We start from the raw sequence: 25,504 nt of genomic DNA on the forward strand, positions 1-25,504 counted from the left end.
TTATGATTATTATTGATCTCCTCACTTCAGAATCAGAATCAGAAAGGGGGTTTATTGCCAAGTTTGTCAACACACACAAGGAATTTGTTGTGGTGATTGGTGCAATACAGTAAGAATAAAAATAAAGATAAAAAATAAAAATTTAAAAGCAAACAAATATATATGGAGATAAACTGAGCGATAGAATAAAGTAAAATGTATAACAGGGATAAACAGAAATGTACAATATGAGGATTAAAAAGTGCCGGATATGAATCTTTACAAAAAGTGACGTATTATGACACATGACAGATAAAATGTATAAACAGAAATGAACAGTATAGGTAGAAATGTACAATATGGGGTTTTTAAAGTGTCGGATGTGAGTCTGTACAAATGTTACGGGGTTGGAATATTTACGTTAATGTAACGTAGAGTGGGATGGGGGGGCAGTCCGTAGTAGTCGGGGGGGAGGGGGAACCGGGGCCTTGTTGACGAGGAGAACTGCAGACGGGAAAAAACTGTTCTTGTGGCGAACAGTGCGAATCTGTGTTACCTTGTGGAGGAGCTCTTATTTCACAAAAGGATGATTTATATTATATACACTTATATACTCACTTTATTCGGTAAACCTTGCTAGTACCGGGTTGGACCCCTTTTTCCTTCACAACTGCCTTAATCCTTCGTGACATAGATTCAACAAGGTTCTGGAAACATTCCTCAGAGAGTTTGGTCCATGTTGACATGAAGCATCAGGGAGTTGCTGCAGATTTGTCGGCTGCACATCTGTGATGTGAATCTCCCGTCCCACCACATCCCAAAGGTTTTCTGTTGGACTGAGATCTGGTGACTGTGGAGGCCGTTTGAGTAGTGAACACATCATGTTCAAGAAACCAGTCTGAGATGATTCTTTATGACATGGGATCTGCTACTTTATACTCAGGTTTACCACAATATATGTTTATACTGATGATTACTATTTATACTATTCTATTATTTGGTGTAACTTCTAAGTACGTCAAGATTTTTTAATATCTAATAATGAGGGTCAAAACTGCTGCTACCAAAAAAAAAGTGTCTCTTGCGTTCATTGTTGAAGTATCTTTAAGCATGTCGGTTACTTTATACTGCCATCATGTTTGAAATAAAGATCTTTGAAATGAATTGAATGTGCAACTAAAAAGAAGTTGAAGTTCTTTGGCTGACAGTTGGAGGCTGAATCTAGCAACGTGTCAATATTCACTGACTCACATGTTAAAAATGTCCAACTTTACAGCAGAGATGAACATATTTACAGTCTGGTTCAAAAAATAGTTTTGGACTCCACAGATAGAGTTAATCTCCATGACATTTGAGAGGTTTGCTGTCTGTTAACTTTGCTGTGTTTCATTTTAAAATGTACATTTTCAAATAAAACCATTGTCAGATATGATACGACTACAGGTTGGAGGGGGGTGGGTGGCGGCATTACAGGCTGTCATGGTCTTAGGCCGCGTTCAGACTGCAGGCAAATGTGTTGTTCAGTTATGATGAAAAAAACACAAACGTGACAGTACACTCGGTAAGTGCGCGTATCCACCTTATTCCTGGAGGCTCTACTGTAGAAGACAGTTGTGAAGCCGCAGCTGCCGCTTACGACCATACTGCCATGAACCAGCAGAGGGCGCTGTTGCTACGTTTGGGAACATGTGCACATTCATCCTCGTTTGCAGCAAATCAGCTCCAGCTTCAGACGCGTAGCGTTCATATGCTCATCAAAGACATGTGATGTCTTTGATGACGTCACGAAGAATAGTGGAAGAGCAAGCACACGTAATAGCACACATTAGAGTGAAGATGTATTTCTTTTCTTGTTATTATAAACACCAGAAAACCAGACACACACAGCTGTTTAAAAGCACAGCAGAAGTAGTGAAATTATTTTGCCACAGGACCATGAAAATATTATAACTGTAATGGCAATCTAACAACAAAAAATGCCATGTGAGGGAATTTGAAGACATTTCCAACTCATGCTGGTTCCAAAAAAAGTGGTCCGACAGGGAGCTGCGTTCAACACTTTATTTTACATGTGCAAAGCTTCAAAAAACAACACCTACGATACCCGGGTGCTGAATGAGAGGTTAAAAAACAAGCTTGTGTATTATCAAAAACAACACATTAGGCATTGAGTTGATGTGAAGATGTCTTCCAGCTCAGGATGAAACATTTTACCAAGCATTCTTATGAGTTATTCCCACTGATTTTAAGACTCTAATACCAATCCAATAACACATAATCTTGCTATCTAATCGTTACATTTTAGCACACAGAAGTTGTCGTGGATGACACTGTATTTAAAGTTTTGTCATGACCAAAAAAAACAAACGCCAGCTTTTCTTCTTGTACGGATGAGTTCCAATTGCTTTCAGTGATATTGATTTAACACATGCATTGGTATCTATAGCTGTGTTCACACTGCCAGTTCAATATGCAATAACTAGCATACTGCTTGTTGAGCTGCATGTAATTCTACTGAGTGCAAAAGATGATGCATACTGTCTGACTCTGTTACAAGATCTGCCCTTGTGCTCTCAGATGTCTGCCGTCTTCATTGTATCCAGGTCTGAAGGAGGAAGCTTGAAACTGTGAAATCTGACTGGATCACTGACTGGACTGTCGTTGGCTGCTAACCCTAACACTAACCCTAACCCTAATAGCACACATTAGAGTGAAGATGTATTTCTTTTCTTGTTATTATAAACACCAGAAAACCAGACCCACTAGACAGACACAAAGCAGGTATAAAAATGTGTGAGTAGAGGGAGCAAGAGCACTCTCTGCTGGTTGAAAAAGCTTACAGCAGGGGGCACGGTGGCGCAGCTGGTAGTGCAGCGGTCTCACAGCAAGAAGGTCCTGGGTTCGATTCCCGCCGGGGGACGCTGTGGGTGCTGAAGTGCGTGTTAGTTCCCCCATGACTTCAGCACCCACACCCTGGGTGGGGTTGGTGAAAGGATCTTTCTGTGTGGAGTTTGCATGTTCTCCCCGTGTTCCCCTGGGTAGCTAGTGTGAGCTACTCTCACAAAAACATGCACACAGTCCTGGGCTACACATGCTCCCTCTGGCCAACCGGGGCGCCAGATGGGGTGGGGAGGATCCGGCCGGAATAACGTGATCCTTCCACGCGCTACGTCCGGCCGGAGAAACCCCACCCTGTCTGGTGAAAAGATGCGGCCTGCTCACTCCTCAGGTTAAGGAGGAGACCTGAGCTCAGTGCAGGGCCCTCCCGGGGTTGGTAGAGGATGGCAATGCCCAGGACTGTCAGTAGGTAGGAGCACGGGGTGGTAAAAATGGGAAAAAAACCGGGATAAAAATATTTAAAGAAAAAGCTTACAGCACCGGGTATTCCCAGGCGGTCTCCCATCCAAGTACTAACCCGGCCCGACCCTGCTTAGCTTCCGAAATCAGACGAGATCGGGCGTATTCAGGCTGGTATGGCCGTAAGCGAAAGCTGAACCCTGAAATAGCTCTTATATAGTGTTCACTTCTCGGCAACCACATCCCCGATGTCTGAGACGGAGAGTAAAACCGGTGTGTTCAAGAGTCAGTGGAGCTCATTCACAAGTGGAGCTGGTGGATTGTAGCGGAGCTGAAACTCTGCAGCTGCCGTGTGTCGGTGTTTATGAGACGCCCCACTTCACTCCCACATGTTCACCGGGGGGTTGTTGTCACATTGTGCGAGTGTCTAAAATAAGAGGCTGTGAAAGGGTGAATAGGAAAAAGGCTAAATCGCTTTGCAGAGCCTATAAGTGGCTGAACTAAAGAAATAAATTATAGGAGCGCCATCCATTTATTTTAAGGAGTAACTCGGTCGTCAAAGGACAGCATACGGATGTTTGTGTTGTTCAGTTATGATGAAAAAAACACAAACGTGACAGTACACTCGGTAAGTGCGCGTATCCACCTTATTCCTGGAGGCTCTACTGTAGAAGACAGTTGTGAAGCCGCAGCTGCCACTTACGACCATACCGCCATGAACCAGCAGAGGGCGCTGTTGCTACGTTTGGGAACATGTGCACATTCATCCTCGTTTGCAGCAAATCAGCTCCAGCTTCAGACGCGTAGCGTTCAAATGCTCATCAAAGACATGTGATGTCTTTGATGACGTCACGAAGAATAGTGGAAGAGAAAGCACACGTAATAGCACACATTAGAGTGAAGATGTATTTCTTTTCTTGTTATTATAAACACCAGAAAACCAGACACACACAGCTGTTTAAAAGCACAGCAGAAGTAGTGAAATTATTTTGCCACAGGACCATGAAAATATTATAACTGTAATGGCAATCTAACAACAAAAAATGCCATGTGAGGGAATTTGAAGACATTTCCAACTCATGCTGGTTCCAAAAAAAGTGGTCCGACAGGGAGCTGCGTTCAACACTTTATTTTACATGTGCAAAGCTTCAAAAAACAACACCTACAATACCCGGGTGCTGAATGAGAGGTTAAAAAACGAGCTTGTGTATTATCAGACACATTAGGCTACTGGCGATAGAACAAACCATGCGGACACACACACTCCATGCACGGTGAAGAACTATGTGGCTTCCCAGCTCCTAATTCCCCTGCACCTGATCACCTGTGTCTCCCTTACCTAACCTCTGATTGACAATGACCTCCTATGCCCACTGGTGCTCAGGTGATGCAATGACAACCTCCACCCACACGCACACATACATACACACACAGCACAACTCTAAATTGGCTACAACAACAACAGCAAGTAAGAAAGCAGTGGCGCATGAAGGTGAAACGTTTCTTTAGTCGCTAGACTGTGAGATTGTGTTAGATTGGGACCAGCTTCATGATACAACATCAAATCCATGACTGACTGCATTACAGAGTACATTCATTCCTGCGTATCTTCTCTTCTTCCAGGAGGATCAGTCTTTCCATAACAATGAGCCCTAGTTACGTGAAGAAGCTCTGGAAGAGGATGGAGAGAGTCTTTGTGGATGGACACAGAGACAAACACGGTACAGAAGAAGATGACAAGGAGGCAGAGGGAGAACAAGGATGCGTACAGAAGGAGGTCCAGGAGCTCAAACATCAGAGCGTGAGGGATGAGTTGTCTTGATAAACCACGTACGTACAGAGTCATACTGGACGGACGGCAGCTTCTCCCTCATCACCCCACATCAGGAATCTAATACGCGTGCTGGTATTTGGGATCAAGTTTATGGTGTCGCTTGTTCATCCTGCATCAGCTTGATTGAACTGTTGGCCTCTTTTGGTTTACTGGAGATTATTACATTTCCTCCTCATGTCACATATCTGTCAACCTGAATCTGTTTTACTTTACGCCCTCCACCCACTCTCACCTCTTTCTTAGATTAGATTAAACTGTCCTTTATTTCTACCTTAATGGGGAAATTCACTTTTTTTATTGGATCCATCCAATAAACAAACAAACAAACAAACAAAGCAGGTATAAAAATGTGTGAGTAGAGGGAGCAAGAGCACTCTCTGCTGGTTGAAAAAGCTTACAGCACCGGGTATTCCCAGGCGGTCTCCCATCCAAGTACTAACCCGGCCCGACCCTGCTTAGCTTCCGAGATCAGACGAGATCGGGCGTATTCAGGCTGGTATGGCCGTAAGCGAAAGCTGAACCCTGAAATAGCTCTTATATAGTGTTCACTTCTCGGCAACCACATCCCCGATGTCTGAGACGGAGAGTAAAACCGGTGTGTTCAAGAGTCAGTGGAGCTCATTCACAAGTGGAGCTGGTGGATTGTAGCGGAGCTGAAGCTCTGCAGCTGCCGTGTGTCGGTGTTTATGAGACGCCCCACTTCACTCCCACATGTTCACCGGGGGGTTGTTGTCACATTGTGAGTGTCGAAAATAAGAGGCTGTGAACGGGTGAATAGGAAAAAGGCTAAATCGCTTTGCAGAGCCTATAAGTGGCTGAACTAAAGAAATAAACTATAGGAGCGCCATCCATTTATTTTAAGGAGTAACTCGGTCGTCAAAGGACAGCATACGGATGTTTGTGTTGTTCAGTTATGATGAAAAAAACACAAACGTGACAGTACACTCGGTAAGTGCGCGTATCCACCTTATTCCTGGAGGCTCTACTGTAGAAGACAGTTGTGAAGCCGCAGCTGCCACTAACGACCATACCGCCATGAACCAGCAGAGGGCGCTGTTGCTACGTTTGGGAACATGTGCACATTCATCCTCGTTTGCAGCAAATCAGCTCCAGCTTCAGACGCGTAGCGTTCAAATGCTCATCAAAGACATGTGAATCACATGATGTGATGTTTTTGATGACGTCACGAAGAATAGTGGAAGAGCAAGCACACGTAATAGCACACATTAGAGTGAAGATGTATTTCTTTTCTTGTTATTATAAACAACACCAGAAAACCAGACACACACAGCTGTTTAAAAGCACAGCAGAAGTAGTGAAATTATTTTGCCACAGGACCATGAAAATATTATAACTGTAATGGCAATCTAACAACAAAAAATGCCATGTGAGGGAATTTGAAGACATTTCCAACTCATGCTGGTTCCAAAAAAAGTGGTCCGACAGGGAGCTGCGTTCAACACTTTATTTTACATGTGCAAAGCTTCAAAAAACAACACCTACAATACCCGGGTGCTGAATGAGAGGTTAAAAAACAAGCTTGTTTATTATCAAAAACAACACATTAGGCATTGAGTTGATGTGAAGATGTCTTCCAGCTCAGGATGAAACATTTTACCAAGCATTCTTATGAGTTATTTCCACTGATTTTAAGACTCTAATACCAATCCAATAACACATAATCTTGCTATCTAATCGTTACATTTTAGCACACAGAAGTTGTCGTGGATGACACTGTATTTAAAGTTTTGTCATGACCAAAAAAAACAAACGTCAGTTTTTCTTCTTGTACGAATGAGTTCCAATTGCTTTCAGTGATATTGATTTAACACATGCATTGGTATCTATAGCTGTGTTCACACTGCCAGCTCAATATGCAATAACTAGCATACTGCTTGTTGAGCTGCATGTAATTCTACTGAGTGCAAAAGATGATGCATACTGTCTGACTCTGTTACAAGATCTGCCCTTGTGCTCTGAGATGTCTGCCGTCTTCATTGTATCCCGGTCTGAAGGAGGAAGCTTGAAACTGTGAAATCTGACTGGATCACTGACTGGACTGTCGTTGGCTGCTAACCCTAACCCTAATAGCACACACGACACCCTAAATTCTAACCCTAACCTTAACCGACACCCCAAATTCTAACCCTAACCCTAACCCTAAATCCTAACCTTAACCGATACCCCAAATTCTAACCCTAACCCTAACCTTGACCCATACCCCAAAATGCACTCGTTGGCTGCTAACCCTAACCCTAACAGCACACACCCTAAATTCTAACCCTAACCTCAACCGACACCCCAAATTCCAACCCTAACCCTGACCTTAAGTCCTAACCTTAACCGACACCCCAAATTCTAACCCTAACCCTAACCTTAACCGATACCCCAAATTCTAACCCTAACTTGAACGGACACCCCAATTTCTAACTTACCCTAAATCCTAACCTTAACCGATACCCCAAATTCCAACCTAACCCTAACCTTGACCCGTACCCCAAAATCCTAACCCTAACCCTGACCTTAAATCCTAACCTTAACCGACACCCCAAATTCTAACCCTAACCTGAACCGACACCCCAATTTCTAACTTACCCTAAATCCTAACCTTAACCGATACCCCAAATTCCAACCTATCCCTAACCTTGACCCATACCCCAAAACCCTAACCCTAACCCTGACCTTAAGTCCTAGCCTTAACCGACACCCCAAATTCTAACCCTAACCCCAACCCTAATCCAAACCCCGACCCTAAACCCTAACTTTAACCGACACCCCAGATTCTAACCCTAACCCTGACCCTAAACTACACAACAACTTCTAACCCTAACCCGAACCCCAAATCCTAAAGCCTCTCTAAAAAACCCCCCTCACCTTAATCTCTCCTCACTGAACTATCACCCCCCCCCCTCTTCTCCCCCTCTAAAACTCACAACTGTCCTCTCAAAGTGCACCCACTAGCCACATACGAAGACATCGGATCCTCCATAATCCGACTGCACTCATAAGGGGTACCCAGTTACCTTGATACACCATGCAGCACATCTCAAAACAAAACTCTGAAACTAATTCAGAGGTCCCGCACCATACGCTACTGACAAAGTACTTTAGTGCATACGGATCTCATACTGTACGAGTGAGAGTGCAACACTACCTTCAGCAATCTCTGGAATCGCTAACGAGCGTAGGAGGCAGAAGTGTATTGGTTCCCCTCAGGGGGCCGTAATCACCAACCTAACCCTAACCCTAACCCTAATCATAATAGCACACATTAGAGTGAAGATGTATTTCTTTTCTTGTTATTATAAACACCAGAAAACCAGACACACAGCTGTTTAAAAGCACAGCAGAAGTAGTGAAATTATTTGCCACAGGACCATGAAAATATTATAACTGTAATGGCAATCTAACAACAAAAAATGCCATGTGAGGGAATTTGAAGACATTTCCAACTCATGCTGGTTCCAAAAAAAGTGGTCCGAAAGGGAGCTGCGTTCAACACTTTATTTTACATGTGCAAAGCTTCAAAAAACAACACCTACAATACCCGGGTGCTGAATGAGAGGTTAAAAAACAAGCTTGTGTATTATCAAATACAACACACTATGCATTGAGTTGATGTGAAGATGTCTTCCAGCTCAGGATGAAACATTTTACCAAGCAATCTTATTAGTTATTCCCACTGATTTTAAGACTCTAATACCAATCCAATAACACATAATCTTGCTATCTAATCGTTACATTTTAGCACACAGAAGTTGTTGTGGATGACACTGTATTTAAAGTTTTGTCATGATCAAAAAAAAAAACGCCAGCTTTTCTTCTTGTACGAATGAGTTCCAATTGCTTTCAGTGATATTGATTTAACACATGCATTGGTATCTATAGCTGTGTTCACACTGCCAGCTCAATATGCAATAACTAGCATACTGCTTGTTGAGCTGCATGTAATTCTACTGAGTGCAAAAGATGATGCATACTGTCTGACTCTGTTACAAGATCTGCCCTTGTGCTCTCAGATGTCTGCCGTCTTCATTGTATCCCGGTCTGAAGGAGGAAGCTTGAAACTGTGAAATCTGACTGGATCACTGACTGGACTGTCGTTGGCTGCTAACCCTAACCCTAACCCTAACCCTAATAGCACACATTAGAGTGAAGATGTATATCTTTTCTTGTTATTATAAACACCAGAAAACCAGACACACACAGCTGTTTAAAAGCACAGCAGAAGTAGTGAAATTATTTTGCCACAGGACCATGAAAATATTATAACTGTAATGGCAATCTAACAACAAAAAATGCCATGTGAGGGAATTTGAAGACATTTCCAACTCATGCTGGTTCCAAAAAAAGTGGTCCGACAGGGAGCTGCGTTCAACACTTTATTTTACATGTGCAAAGCTTCAAAAAACAACACCTACGATACCCGGGTGCTGAATGAGAGGTTAAAAAACGAGCTTGTGTATTATCAGACACATTAGGCTACTGGCGACAGAACAAACCATGCACGGTTGAAGAACTATGTGGCTTCCCAGCTCCTAATTCCCCTGCACCTGATCACCTGTGTCTCCCTTACCTAACCTCTGATTGACAATGACCTCCTATGCCCACTGGTGTGCAGGTGATGCAATGACAACCTCCACCCACACGCACACATACATACACACACAGCACAACCCTAAATTGGCTACAACAACAACAACAGCAAGTAAGAAAGCAGTGGAGCATGAAGGTGAAACTTTTCTTTAGTCGCTAGACTGTGAGATTGTGTTAGATTGGGACCAGCTTCATGATACAACATCAAATCCATGACTGACTGCATTACAGAGTACATTCATTCCTGCGTATCTTCTCTTCTTCCAGGAGGATCAGTCTTTCCATAACAATGAGCCCTAGTTACGTGAAGGAGCTCTGGCAGAGGATGGAGAGAGTCTTTGTGGATGGACACAGAGACAAACACGGTACAGAAGAAGATGACAAGGAGGACGAGGGGAAACAAGGATGCGTACAGAAGGAGGTCCAGGAGCTCAAACACCAGAGCGTGAGGGATGTGTTGTCTTGATAAACCACGTACGTACAGAGTCATACTGGACGGACGGCAGCTTCTCCCTCATCACCCCACATCAGGAATCTAATACGCGTGCTGGTATTTGTGATCAAGTTTATGGTGTCGCTTGTTCATCCTGCATCAGCTTGATTGAACTGTTGGCCTCTTTTGGTTTACTGGAGATTATTACATTTCCTCCTCATGTCACATATCTGTCAACCTGAATCTGTTTTACTTTACGCCCTCCACCCACTCTCACCTCTTTCTTAGATTAGATTAAACTGTCCATTATTTCTACCTTAATGGGGAAATTCACTTTTTTTATTGGATCCATCCAATAAACAAACAAACAAACAAACAAACAAACAAAAAAAATAAACAAACAGACAAACAAAGCAGGTATAAAAATGTGTGAGTAGAGGGAGCAAGAGCACTCTCTGCTGGTTGAAAAAGCTTACAGCACCGGGTATTCCCAGGCGGTCTCCCATCCAAGTACTAACCCGGCCCGACCCTGCTTAGCTTCCGAGATCAGACGAGATCGGGCGTATTCAGGCTGGTATGGCCGTAAGCGAAAGCTGAACCCTGAAATAGCTCTTATATAGTGTTCACTTCTCGGCAACCACATCCCCGATGTCTGAGACGGAGAGTAAAACCGGTGTGTTCAAGAGTCAGTGGAGCTCATTCACAAGTGGAGCTGGTGGATTGTAGCGGAGCTGAAGCTCTGCAGCTGCCGTGTGTCGGTGTTTATGAGACGCCCCACTTCACTCCCACATGTTCACCGGGGGGTTGTTGTCACATTGTGAGTGTCGAAAATAAGAGGCTGTGAACGGGTGAATAGGAAAAAGGCTAAATCGCTTTGCAGAGCCTATAAGTGGCTGAACTAAAGAAATAAACTATAGGAGCGCCATCCATTTATTTTAAGGAGTAACTCGGTCGTCAAAGGACAGCATACGGATGTTTGTGTTGTTCAGTTATGATGAAAAAAACACAAACGTGACAGTACACTCGGTAAGTGCGCGTATCCACCTTATTCCTGGAGGCTCTACTGTAGAAGACAGTTGTGAAGCCGCAGCTGCCACTAACGACCATACCGCCATGAACCAGCAGAGGGCGCTGTTGCTACGTTTGGGAACATGTGCACATTCATCCTCGTTTGCAGCAAATCAGCTCCAGCTTCAGACGCGTAGCGTTCAAATGCTCATCAAAGACATGTGATGTCTTTGATGACGTCACGAAGAATAGTGGAAGAGCAAGCACACGTAATAGCACACATTAGAGTGAAGATGTATTTCTTTTCTTGTTATTATAAACAACACCAGAAAACCAGACACACACAGCTGTTTAAAAGCACAGCAGAAGTAGTGAAATTATTTTGCCACAGGACCATGAAAATATTATAACTGTAATGGCAATCTAACAACAAAAAATGCCATGTGAGGGAATTTGAAGACATTTCCAACTCATGCTGGTTCCAAAAAAAGTGGTCCGACAGGGAGCTGCGTTCAACACTTTATTTTACATGTGCAAAGCTTCAAAAAACAACACCTACAATACCCGGGTGCTGAATGAGAGGTTAAAAAACAAGCTTGTTTATTATCAAAAACAACACATTAGGCATTGAGTTGATGTGAAGATGTCTTCCAGCTCAGGATGAAACATTTTACCAAGCATTCTTATGAGTTATTTCCACTGATTTTAAGACTCTAATACCAATCCAATAACACATAATCTTGCTATCTAATCGTTACATTTTAGCACACAGAAGTTGTCGTGGATGACACTGTATTTAAAGTTTTGTCATGACCAAAAAAAACAAACGTCAGCTTTTCTTCTTGTACGAATGAGTTCCAATTGCTTTCAGTGATATTGATTTAACACATGCATTGGTATCTATAGCTGTGTTCACACTGCCAGCTCAATATGCAATAACTAGCATACTGCTTGTTGAGCTGCATGTAATTCTACTGAGTGCAAAAGATGATGCATACTGTCTGACTCTGTTACAAGATCTGCCCTTGTGCTCTGAGATGTCTGCCGTCTTCATTGTATCCCGGTCTGAAGGAGGAAGCTTGAAACTGTGAAATCTGACTGGATCACTGACTGGACTGTCGTTGGCTGCTAACCCTAACCCTAATAGCACACACGACACCCTAAATTCTAACCCTAACCTTAACCGACACCCCAAATTCTAACCCTAACCCTAACCCTAAATCCTAACCTTAACCGATACCCCAAATTCTAACCCTAACCCTAACCTTGACCCATACCCCAAAATGCACTCGTTGGCTGCTAACCCTAACCCTAACAGCACACACCCTAAATTCTAACCCTAACCTCAACCGACACCCCAAATTCCAACCCTAACCCTGACCTTAAGTCCTAACCTTAACCGACACCCCAAATTCTAACCCTAACCCTAACCTTAACCGATACCCCAAATTCTAACCCTAACTTGAACGGACACCCCAATTTCTAACTTACCCTAAATCCTAACCTTAACCGATACCCCAAATTCCAACCTAACCCTAACCTTGACCCGTACCCCAAAATCCTAACCCTAACCCTGACCTTAAATCCTAACCTTAACCGACACCCCAAATTCTAACCCTAACCTGAACCGACACCCCAATTTCTAACTTACCCTAAATCCTAACCTTAACCGATACCCCAAATTCCAACCTATCCCTAACCTTGACCCATACCCCAAAACCCTAACCCTAACCCTGACCTTAAGTCCTAGCCTTAACCGACACCCCAAATTCTAACCCTAACCCCAACCCTAATCCAAACCCCGACCCTAAACCCTAACTTTAACCGACACCCCAGATTCTAACCCTAACCCTGACCCTAAACTACACAACAACTTCTAACCCTAACCCGAACCCCAAATCCTAAAGCCTCTCTAAAAAACCCCCCTCACCTTAATCTCTCCTCACTGAACTATCACCCCCCCCCCTCTTCTCCCCCTCTAAAACTCACAACTGTCCTCTCAAAGTGCACCCACTAGCCACATACGAAGACATCGGATCCTCCATAATCCGACTGCACTCATAAGGGGTACCCAGTTACCTTGATACACCATGCAGCACATCTCAAAACAAAACTCTGAAACTAATTCAGAGGTCCCGCACCATACGCTACTGACAAAGTACTTTAGTGCATACGGATCTCATACTGTACGAGTGAGAGTGCAACACTACCTTCAGCAATCTCTGGAATCGCTAACGAGCGTAGGAGGCAGAAGTGTATTGGTTCCCCTCAGGGGGCCGTAATCACCAACCTAACCCTAACCCTAACCCTAATCATAATAGCACACATTAGAGTGAAGATGTATTTCTTTTCTTGTTATTATAAACACCAGAAAACCAGACACACAGCTGTTTAAAAGCACAGCAGAAGTAGTGAAATTATTTGCCACAGGACCATGAAAATATTATAACTGTAATGGCAATCTAACAACAAAAAATGCCATGTGAGGGAATTTGAAGACATTTCCAACTCATGCTGGTTCCAAAAAAAGTGGTCCGAAAGGGAGCTGCGTTCAACACTTTATTTTACATGTGCAAAGCTTCAAAAAACAACACCTACAATACCCGGGTGCTGAATGAGAGGTTAAAAAACAAGCTTGTGTATTATCAAATACAACACACTATGCATTGAGTTGATGTGAAGATGTCTTCCAGCTCAGGATGAAACATTTTACCAAGCAATCTTATTAGTTATTCCCACTGATTTTAAGACTCTAATACCAATCCAATAACACATAATCTTGCTATCTAATCGTTACATTTTAGCACACAGAAGTTGTTGTGGATGACACTGTATTTAAAGTTTTGTCATGATCAAAAAAAAAAACGCCAGCTTTTCTTCTTGTACGAATGAGTTCCAATTGCTTTCAGTGATATTGATTTAACACATGCATTGGTATCTATAGCTGTGTTCACACTGCCAGCTCAATATGCAATAACTAGCATACTGCTTGTTGAGCTGCATGTAATTCTACTGAGTGCAAAAGATGATGCATACTGTCTGACTCTGTTACAAGATCTGCCCTTGTGCTCTCAGATGTCTGCCGTCTTCATTGTATCCCGGTCTGAAGGAGGAAGCTTGAAACTGTGAAATCTGACTGGATCACTGACTGGACTGTCGTTGGCTGCTAACCCTAACCCTAACCCTAACCCTAATAGCACACATTAGAGTGAAGATGTATATCTTTTCTTGTTATTATAAACACCAGAAAACCAGACACACACAGCTGTTTAAAAGCACAGCAGAAGTAGTGAAATTATTTTGCCACAGGACCATGAAAATATTATAACTGTAATGGCAATCTAACAACAAAAAATGCCATGTGAGGGAATTTGAAGACATTTCCAACTCATGCTGGTTCCAAAAAAAGTGGTCCGACAGGGAGCTGCGTTCAACACTTTATTTTACATGTGCAAAGCTTCAAAAAACAACACCTACGATACCCGGGTGCTGAATGAGAGGTTAAAAAACGAGCTTGTGTATTATCAGACACATTAGGCTACTGGCGACAGAACAAACCATGCACGGTTGAAGAACTATGTGGCTTCCCAGCTCCTAATTCCCCTGCACCTGATCACCTGTGTCTCCCTTACCTAACCTCTGATTGACAATGACCTCCTATGCCCACTGGTGTGCAGGTGATGCAATGACAACCTCCACCCACACGCACACATACATACACACACAGCACAACCCTAAATTGGCTACAACAACAACAACAGCAAGTAAGAAAGCAGTGGAGCATGAAGGTGAAACTTTTCTTTAGTCGCTAGACTGTGAGATTGTGTTAGATTGGGACCAGCTTCATGATACAACATCAAATCCATGACTGACTGCATTACAGAGTACATTCATTCCTGCGTATCTTCTCTTCTTCCAGGAGGATCAGTCTTTCCATAACAATGAGCCCTAGTTACGTGAAGGAGCTCTGGCAGAGGATGGAGAGAGTCTTTGTGGATGGACACAGAGACAAACACGGTACAGAAGAAGATGACAAGGAGGACGAGGGGAAACAAGGATGCGTACAGAAGGAGGTCCAGGAGCTCAAACACCAGAGCGTGAGGGATGTGTTGTCTTGATAAACCACGTACGTACAGAGTCATACTGGACGGACGGCAGCTTCTCCCTCATCACCCCACATCAGGAATCTAATACGCGTGCTGGTATTTGTGATCAAGTTTATGGTGTCGCTTGTTCATCCTGCATCAGCTTGATTGAACTGTTGGCCTCTTTTGGTTTACTGGAGATTATTACATTTCCTCCTCATGTCACATATCTGTCAACCTGAATCTGTTTTACTTTACGCCCTCCACCCACTCTCACCTCTTTCTTAGATTAGATTAAACTGTCCATTATTTCTACCTTAATGGGGAAATTCACTTTTTTTATTGGATCCATCCAATAAACAAACAAACAAACAAACAAACAAACAAAAAAAATAAACAAACAGACAAACAAAGCAGGTATAAAAATGTGTGAGTAGAGGGAGCAAGAGCACTCTCTGCTGGTTGAAAAAGCTTACAGCACCGGGTATTCCCAGGCGGTCTCCCATCCAAGTACTAACCCGGCCCGACCCTGCTTAGCTTCCGAGATCAGACGAGATCGGGCGTATTCAGGCTGGTATGGCCGTAAGCGAAAGCTGAACCCCGAAATAGCTCTTGTATAGTGTTCACTTCTCGGTAACTACATCCCCGATGTGTGAGACGGAGAGTAAAACCGGTGTGTTCAAGAGTCAGTGGAGCTCATTCACAAGTGGAGCTGGTCGATTCTAGCGGAGCTGAAACTCTGCAGCTGCCGTGTGTCTGTGTTTATGAGACGCCCCACTTCACTCCCACATGTTCACCGGGGGGTTGTTGTCACATTGCGCGAGTGTCTAAAATAAGAGGCTGTGAACGGGTGAATAGGAAAAAGGCTAAATCGCTTTGCAGAGCCTATAAGTGGCTGAACTAAAGAAATAAACTATAGAAGCGCCATCCATTTATTTTAAGGAGTAACTCGGTCGTCAAAGGACAGCATACGGATGTTTGTGTTGTTCAGTTATGATGAAAAAAACACAAACGTGACAGTACACTCGGTAAGTGCGCGTATCCACCTTATTCCTGGAGGCTCTACTGTAGAAGACAGTTGTGAAGCCGCAGCTGCCACTTAAGACCATACCGCCATGAACCAGCAGAGGGCGCTGTTGCTACGTTTGGGAACATGTGCACATTCATCCTCGTTTGCAGCAAATCAGCTCCAGCTTCAGACGCGTAGCGTTCAAATGCTCAAAGACATGTGATGTCTTTGATGACATCACGAAGAATAGTGGAAGAGCAAGCACACGTAATAGCACACATTAGAGTGAAGATGTATTTCTTTTCTTGTTATTATAAACACCAGAAACCAAGACACACACAGCTGTTTAAAAGCACAGCAGAAGTAGTGAAATTATTTTGCCACAGGACCATGAAAATATTATAACAGTAATGGCAATCTAACAACAAAAAATGCCATGTGAGGGAATTTGAAGACATTTCCAACTCATACTGGTTCCAAAAAAAGTGGTCCGACAGGGAGCTGCGTTCAACACTTTATTTTACATGTGCAAAGCTTCAAAAAACAACACCTACAATACCCGGGTGCTGAATGAGAGGTTAAAAAAACGAGCTTGTGTATTATCAAAAACAACACATTATGTATTGAGTTGACGTGAAGATGTCTTCCAGCTCAGGATGAAACATTTTACCAAGCAATCTTATTAGTTATTCCCACTGATTTTAAGACTCTAATACCAATCCAATAACACATAATCTTGCTATCTAATCGTTACATTTTAGCACACAGAAGTTGTCGTGGATGACACTGTATTTAAAGTTTTGTCATGACCAAAAAAACCAAACGCCAGCTTTTCTTCTTGTACGAATGAGTTCCAATTGCTTTCAGTGATATTGATTTAACACATGCATTGGTATCTATAGCTGTGTTCACACTGCCAGCTCAATATGCAATAACTAGCATACTGCTTGTTGAGCTGCATGTAATTCTACTGAGTGCAAAAGATGATGCATACTGTCTGACTCTGTTACAAGATCTGCCCTTGTGCTCTCAGATGTCTGCCGTCTTCATTGTATCCCGGTCTGAAGGAGGAAGCTTGAAACTGTGAAATCTGACTGGATCACTGACTGGACTGTCGTTGGCTGCTAACCCTAACACTAACCCTAACCCTAATAGCACACATTAGAGTGAAGATGTATTTCTTTTCTTGTTATTATAAACACCAGAAAACCAGACACACACAGCTGTTTAAAAGCACGGCAGAAGTAGTGAAATTATTTTGCCACAGGACCATGAAAATATTATATCTGTAATGGCAATCTAACAACAAAAAAAGCCATGTGAGGGAATTTGAAGACATTTCCAACTCATGCTGGTTCCATAAAAAGTGGTCCGACAGGGAGCTGCGTTCAACACTTTATTTTACATGTGCAAAGCTTCAAAAAACAACACCTACGATACCCGGGTGCTGAATGAGAGGTTAAAAAACGAGCTTGTGTATTATCAGACACATTAGGCTACTGGCGACAGAACAAACCATGCACGGTTGAAGAACTATGTGGCTTCCCAGCTCCTAATTCCCCTGCACCTGATCACCTGTGTCTTCCTTAGCTAACCTCTGATTGACAATTACTTCCTATGCCCACTGGTTTGCAGGTGATGCAATGACAACCTCCACCCACACGCACACATACACAGCACAAATCTAAATTGGCTACAACAACAGCAAGTAAGAAAGCAGTGGAGCATGAAGGTGAAACTTTTCTTTAGTCGCTAGACTGTGAGATTGTGTTAGATTGGGACCAGCTTCATGATACAACATCAAATCCATGACTGACTGCATTACAGAGTACATTCATTCCTGCGTATCTTCTCTTCTTCCAGGAGGATCAGTCTTTCCATAACAATGAGCCCTAGTTACGTGAAGAAGCTCTGGAAAAGGATGGAGAAAGTCTTTGTGGATGGACACAGAGACAAACACGGTACAGAAGAAGATGACAAGGAGGCAGAGGGAGAACAAGGATGCGTACAGAAGGAGGTCCAGGAGCTCAAACATCAGAGCGTGAGGGATGTGTTGTCTTGATAAACCACGTACGTACAGAGTCAGACTGGACGGACGGCAGCTTCTCCCTCATCTCCCCACATCAGGAATCTAATACGCGTGCTGGTATTTGTGATCAAGTTTATGGTGTCGCTTGTTCATCCTGCATCAGCTTGATTGAACTGTTGGCCTCTTTTGGTTTACTGGAGATTATTACATTTCCTCCTCATGTCACATATCTGTCAACCTGAATCAGTTTTACTTTACGCCCTCCACCCACTCTCACCTCTTTCTTAGATTAGATTAAACTGTCCTTTATTTCTACCTTAATGGGGAAATTCACTTTTTTATTGGATCCATCCAATAAACAAACAAATAAACAAAAAAATAAAGAAACAAACAAACAAACAAAGCAGGTATAAAAATGTGTGAGTAGAGGGAGCAAGAGCACTCTCTGCTGGTTGAAAAAGCTTACAGCACCGGGTATTCCCAGGCGGTCTCCCATCCAAGTACTAACCCGGCCCGACCCTGCTTAGCTTCCGAGATCAGACGAGATCGGGCGTATTCAGGCTGGTATGGCCGTAAGCGAAAGCTGAACCCTGAAATAGCTGTTATATAGTGTTCACTTCTCGGCAACCACATCCCCGATATCTGAGACGGAGAGTAAAACCGGTGTGTTGGGTGCTGAATGAGAGGTTAAAAAACAAGCTTGTTTATTATCAAAAACAACACATTATGCATTGAGTTGATGTGAAGATGTCTTCCAGCTCAGGATGAAACATTTTACCAAGCATTCTTATTCGTTATTCCCACTGATTTTAAGACTCTACCACCAATCCAATAACACATAATCTTGCTATCTAATCGTTACATTTTAGCACACAGAAGTTGTCGTGGATGACACTGTATTTAAAGTTTTGTCATGACCAAAAAAACCAAACGCCAGCTTTTCTTCTTGTATGAATGAGTTCCAATTGCTTTCAGTGATATTGATTTAACACATGCATTGGTATCTATAGCTGTGTTCACACTGCCAGTTCAATATGCAATAACTAGCATACTGCTTGTTGAGCTGCATGTAATTCTACTGAGTGCAAAAGATGATGCATACTGTCTGACTCTGTTACAAGATCTGCCCTTGTGCTCTCAGATGTCTGCCGTCTTCATTGTATCCCGGTCTGAAGGAGGTAGCTTGAAACTGTGAAATCTGAGTGGATCACTGACTGGACTGTCGTTGGCTGCTAACCCTAACCCTAACCCTAATAGCACACATTAGAGTGAAGATGTATATCTTTTCTTGTTATTATAAACACCAGAAAACCAGACACACACAGCTGTTTAAAAGCACAGCAGAAGTAGTGAAATTATTTTGCCACAGGACCATGAAAATATTATAACTGTAATGGCAATCTAACAACAAAAAATGCCATGTGAGGGAATTTGAAGACATTTCCAACTCATGCTGGTTCCAAAAAAAGTGGTCCGACAGGGAGTTGCGTTCAACACTTTATTTTACATGTGCAAAGCTTCAAAAAACAACACCTACGATACCCGGGTGCTGAATGAGAGGTTAAAAAACGAGCTTGTGTATTATCAGACACATTAGGCTACTGGCGATAGAACAAACCATGCACGGTTGAAGAACTATGTGGCTTCCCAGCTCCTAATTCCCCTGCACCTGATCACCTGTGTCTCCCTTACCTAACCTCTGATTGACAATTACTTCCTATGCCCACTGGTGTGCAGGTGATGCAATGACAACCTCCACCCACACGCACACATACATACACACACAGCACAACTCTAAATTGGCTACAACAACAACAGCAAGTAAGAAAGCAGTGGAGTATGAAGGTGAAACTTTTCTTTAGTCGCTAGACTGTGAGACTGTGTTAGATTGAGACCAGCTTCATGATACAACATCAAATCCATGACTGACTGCATTACAGAGTACATTCATTTCTGCATATCTTCTCTTCTTCCAGGAGGATCAGTCTTTCCATAACAATTAGCCCTAGTTACGTGAAGGAGCTCTGGAAGAGGATGGAGAGAGTCTTTGTGGATGGACACAGAGACAAACACGGTACAGAAGAAGATGACAAGGAGGCAGAGGGAGAACAAGGATGCGTACAGAAGGAGGTCCAGGAGCTCAAACATCAGAGCGTGAGGGATGTGTTGTCTTGATAAACCACGTACGTACAGAGTCATACTGGACGGACGGCAGCTTCTCCCTCATCTCCCCACATCAGGAATCTAATACGCGTGCTGGTATTTGTGATCAACTTTATGGTGTCGCTTGTTCATCCTGCATCAGCTTGATTGAACTGTTGGCCTCTTTTGGTTTACTGGAGATTATTACATTTCCGCCTCATGTCACATATCTGTCAACCTGAATCTGTTTTACTTTACGCCCTCCACCCACTCTCACCTCTTTCTTAGATTAGATTAAACTGTCCTTTATTTCAACCTTAATGGGGAAATTCACTTTTTTTATTGGATCCATCCAATAAACAAACAAACAAACAAACAAACAAACAAAGCAGGTATAAAAATGTGTGAGTAGAGGGAGCAAGAGCACTCTCTGCTGGTTGAAAAAGCTTACAGCACCGGGTATTCCCAGGCGGTCTCCCATCCAAGTACTAACCCGGCCCGACCCTGCTTAGCTTCCGAGATCAGACGAGATCGGGCGTATTCAGGCTGGTATGGCCGTAAGCGAAAGCTGAACCCTGAAATAGCTCTTATATAGTGTTCACTTCTCGGCAACCACATCCCCGATGTCTGAGACGGAGAGTAAAACCGGTGTGTTCAAGAGTCAGTGGAGCTCATTCACAAGTGGAGCTGGTGGATTGTAGCGGAGCTGAAACTCTGCAGCTGCCGTGTGTCGGTGTTTATGAGACGCCCCACTTCACTCCCACATGTTCACCGGGGGGTTGTTGTCACATTGTGCGAGTGTCTAAAATAAGAGGCTGTGAAAGGGTGAATAGGAAAAAGGCTAAATCGCTTTGCAGAGCCTATAAGTGGCTGAACTAAAGAAATAAAATATAGGAGCGCCATCCATTTATTTTAAGGAGTAACTCGGTCGTCAAAGGACAGCATACGGATGTTTGTGTTGTTCAGTTATGATGAAAAAAACACAAACGTGACAGTACACTCGGTAAGTGCGCGTATCCACCTTATTCCTGGAGGCTCTACTGTAGAAGACAGTTTTGAAGCCGCAGCTGCCACTTACGACCATACCGCCATGAACCAGCAGAGGGCGCTGTTGCTACGTTTGGGAACGTGCACATTCATCCTCATTTGCAGCAAATCAGCTCCAGCTTCAGACGCGTAGCGTTCAAATGCTCATCAAAGACATGTGATGTCTTTGATGACGTCACGAAGAATAGTGGAAGAACAAGCACACGTAATAGCACACATTAGCGTGAAGATGTATTTATTTTCTTGTTATTATAAACACCAGAAAACCAGACACACACAGCTGTTTAAAAGCACAGCAGAAGTAGTGAAATTATTTTGCCACAGGACCATGAAAATATTATAACTGTAATGGCAATCTAACAACAAAAAATGCCATGTGAGGGAATTTAAAGACATTTCCAACTCATGCTGGTTCCAAAAAAAGTGGTCCGACAGGGAGCTGCGTTCAACACTTTATTTTACATGTGCAAAGCTTCAAAAAACAACACCTACAATACCCGGGTGCTGAATGAGAGGTTAAAAAATGAGCTTGTGTATTATCAGACACATTAGGCTACTGGCGACAGAACAAACCATGCACGGTTGAAGAACTATGTGGCTTCCCAGCTCCTAATTCCCCTGCACCTGATCACCTGTGTCTCCCTTACCTAACCTCTTAGTCTAGTAGGAAGGAGGGGTTCCCGAGCACCCGATGGACTCTTTTCTGAAACCTGTTTTTTTGGGATCCTTTAGGTGTTTGCTTACGATTTTTGCTTGTTGCCCGAAAAAAAATTGGTCCGAAAGTTCTTTTTTGGAACCCATTTAGAATTTTTGCCTGTTAAAATGGCAAAAACGCCGATTTCCATAACTTCTGAACCATAAATCCTAGAAAGACAAACAAACACACTTTTTCTCATAATATTGACACCAGGAATCCAATGGAAAGGTTACTGGGATGGTAGAACCACTCTTTATTAGGGAAAAATGAGCTTCAAGTAGTATTTTAGGGCAAAATTACCCAAAAACGCTTGAAAATGTTTTTTTCAATCAAGTGCATCTCCCTTTTGGAAATACCTGTTGGTGTATTGTTTACACCAAAAAAAGGCCCAATTAGTCCCCTTTCCAACGAGGTACAACTTGTAAGAAATCTCCATTTGTGGAATGAGTAATGAAGCAAAATGCGGGGGATGCAACCCATTTAGAATGCTTCGAATGTTCAGTAAAAGGGGCGTGTCTTCCCACTGTTAAGTGTTTAGAATGTTCAGAATTTGAATTCTCAAACCAACTGTAGCATCAACTGTCAACTGTCAAACACAAGCAAACTTGAACAAGGAGTGTAAGTATTTTCTGAATGTTTTATCATTTCTAATATAAGGTTATATCTTATCATTTTTGCTAATATAACATTATACATGGTTGTTTTTCTTATATTAGAGCCAGAGGTAATACATTCTTCAAAATAGCTTCATTTCTATTTGGTTAGCTGGACAAGCTAACCAATTAGCATGTTAGCTAGCTTTTTTCATTGAGGTTAGCTTTTAACTCTTACTGTTTTGCTTGTATTTTGTAGGTTTTAACTAACAGTAGGGTACGCTAAAAGAAATGTGACATACAGTAAGTTCGATTATCCAGGCCTTTTTTTTAATAATTTAGTCCAGTGGCACTAATTGTATTTTTTTATATTCTTTTTTTCTGTGCCCAGTGATGGATTAATAAAACATGAGAAGTGCAAAGAGACTGCATGATCAGACTTCTGATGTGTCTGAACCCCCACTAAAAATCCAATCATATACCTGTGTATTGCACACCCCAAGTCCATCGCCTGGGAACTTCATTTGCTTCAGTGCCTCCAAAAATGACCCCAAAGAAAAGTTGCATCACCTTCTTCAAATACGAGACAAGAGACAAGCTGAGCCAATCGACTCACCTTTTCGGATGAAGGCAATTTGTGATCTATTGCCAGAAACCCTAGATGGTGTCAACCTGGACAGTACTGGTTATCACAGGAACTGTTACTTAAATTTCACATCAAAGCTTGATCGACTAAAAAACAATTCACATCAGCTTGAAGTAACAGACAACAAGTACTCTCCCCGGAAGTCACACCCAGCCACAGGCTCTGCATTTCCAGTAGAATGTATATATTGTGACACAGATGAAAAGAAATTCAATGGAAAAATCCAAAGGACTGTCCCATTTACTTGGAAAAACAATGGTGCCGCATGGAAGCGCATTGAACCTATGGCTGAAGCTTTAGGGAAAAGCAGTCTGCTCCGCAAAGTGAAAAATGAAGACCTGTATGCGAAAGGGGCTCGCTATCATGTCACCTGCTGGAAAGCCTTACAAGTAGAGTACTTGAATCATTCTAAGAAGCTGACAAAGGAAGCCTCAGGTCAGAAACTGACAATGGCCCGGTTTCCCAGATCAGTTAAGTAGTTCTTAACAGCGAAAGACTTCTTTCAAACCATCTTAAGGAGCCTGTGAAAGAACTACTTAACTGTTAAGAACTACTTAACTGATCTGGGAAACCGGGACAATCTCTGCGCACCTTAAAGCATACAACGTGGTGAGGGACCACATTAAAGAGCAGGTCATAGAACAAAACAAAGTCCTACAACTTCGCTACCTGCGCCACCTGTATATCCTTGAGCTCGAAAAGCAAAATAACCCTAACCCTGAATACAGAGGAGATAAACTTCTGAGTCGTCTGCAAGGTGATGAGGAGCTTAAGAAGCATTTAGCCTTTTCCAAAGTTCCTGTTAAGGACAAAGGAAACCTTGCCTTTTACTTGGTCCACTCTTCCTGTATTTCTGTGGAGGACGCCATGGCCTGTGCGTATCGACTTGGAACGGTGGACAGTGTAAAAGATGTAGCTCTCACCCTACGCAGCGTCATCAATAAGGCCTTCAAGTCCAGTGTTATGCCTTGGCCACCTACCGCAGATGACCTAAACAAGACAGCTGAAGAGGTGTTACCTGAAGAGCTAGACCGCTTCCTCAAACTTCTCTTCTCTGGAGACACTGTTTCTGATTGTGAGAAAACAAAGCGACTTGTTCTTTCAATTGGACAGGACCTGTGTAGAGCAGTGACAAATGGCGAGTGGAAACTTCCAAAACATGTGCTTTTATGTGCCACAGTCCGGCACTTGTACCGGAGCAGACAACTGACCACCATTCTGCAGAGATTAGGCCATTGCGAATCTTATGATTTTGGATTAGAGCTGGAGACAGCATTGGCTAAGGCTGTGGATGAAATGTCAACTTCCCTTACACCTTCTATCATCAGAGGAGATGGGAATGAGGTGTTCCATAGCGATATATAGGATATACCGGATACAGCATATAAAAACATGTTCAGTCACACAAATACCAAATATCCAGACGTGGTACACTTGTAGACTGTCTTTGAACACTTGATCATTCTCCGCAGGAGGTATGAAGGACGCATCTGCAGGAAACTTAGGACCCACTCTGATACCAATGTGCAGTGGAGGGAGGGTCTCAGGTGTATCCAGTTTCAGACGACGTTCCATGGTCCTGTCATATTTAGGTAGTGTTCTCTCCTGGCAGCTTGTGGCACCCGGTTTTGTTTCCTGGATCATGATGCCGCCGGCACTGTTAACAACATTCGAACCATGGACATTTGTTGTGACTCTGTTCAGGTTGTCCCATTCGCTATGGAACACCTCATTCCCATCTCCTCTGATGATAGAAGGTGTAAGGGAAGTTGACATTTCATCCACAGCCTTAGCCAATGCTGTCTCCAGCTCCAATCCAAAATCATAAGATTCGCAATGGCCTAATCTCTGCAGAATGGTGGTCAGTTGTCTGCTCCGGTACAAGTGCCGGACTGTGGCACATAAAAGCACATGTTTTGGAAGTTTCCACTCGCCATTTGTCACTGCTCTACACAGGTCCTGTCCAATTGAAAGAACAAGTCGCTTTGTTTTCTCACAATCAGAAACAGTGTCTCCAGAGAAGAGAAGTTTGAGGAAGCGGTCTAGCTCTTCAGGTAACACCTCTTCAGCTGTCTTGTTTAGGTCATCTGCGGTAGGTGGCCAAGGCAT

General features: G+C 43.0%; 6 non-coding genes across 6 annotated transcripts; all 6 read right to left on the minus strand.

Moving 5' to 3' along the window:
* Positions 1-3,345: 3,345 nt before the first annotated feature.
* Positions 3,346-3,464, minus strand: LOC133446627 (5S ribosomal RNA). The gene has a single exon (XR_009782863.1). It is a non-coding gene; the product is annotated as a 5S ribosomal RNA (ribosomal RNA).
* A 2,037-nt stretch (positions 3,465-5,501) lies between these two features.
* On the minus strand, positions 5,502-5,620 carry LOC133446614 (5S ribosomal RNA). Its single transcript, XR_009782851.1, has one exon. It is a non-coding gene; the product is annotated as a 5S ribosomal RNA (ribosomal RNA).
* A 4,988-nt stretch (positions 5,621-10,608) lies between these two features.
* LOC133446626 (5S ribosomal RNA) lies at positions 10,609-10,727 on the minus strand. The gene has a single exon (XR_009782862.1). It is a non-coding gene; the product is annotated as a 5S ribosomal RNA (ribosomal RNA).
* Positions 10,728-15,701: 4,974 nt separating this feature from the next.
* LOC133446637 (5S ribosomal RNA) lies at positions 15,702-15,820 on the minus strand. The gene has a single exon (XR_009782870.1). It is a non-coding gene; the product is annotated as a 5S ribosomal RNA (ribosomal RNA).
* A 2,909-nt stretch (positions 15,821-18,729) lies between these two features.
* LOC133446640 (5S ribosomal RNA) lies at positions 18,730-18,848 on the minus strand. The gene has a single exon (XR_009782873.1). It is a non-coding gene; the product is annotated as a 5S ribosomal RNA (ribosomal RNA).
* Positions 18,849-20,856: 2,008 nt separating this feature from the next.
* On the minus strand, positions 20,857-20,975 carry LOC133446641 (5S ribosomal RNA). Its single transcript, XR_009782874.1, has one exon. It is a non-coding gene; the product is annotated as a 5S ribosomal RNA (ribosomal RNA).
* Positions 20,976-25,504: the final 4,529 nt, after the last annotated feature.

The sequence above is a fragment of the Cololabis saira genome, chromosome 6, assembly GCF_033807715.1.
Source record: "Cololabis saira isolate AMF1-May2022 chromosome 6, fColSai1.1, whole genome shotgun sequence".
In the NCBI taxonomy this organism is placed as follows: Eukaryota; Metazoa; Chordata; class Actinopteri; order Beloniformes; family Belonidae; genus Cololabis; species Cololabis saira.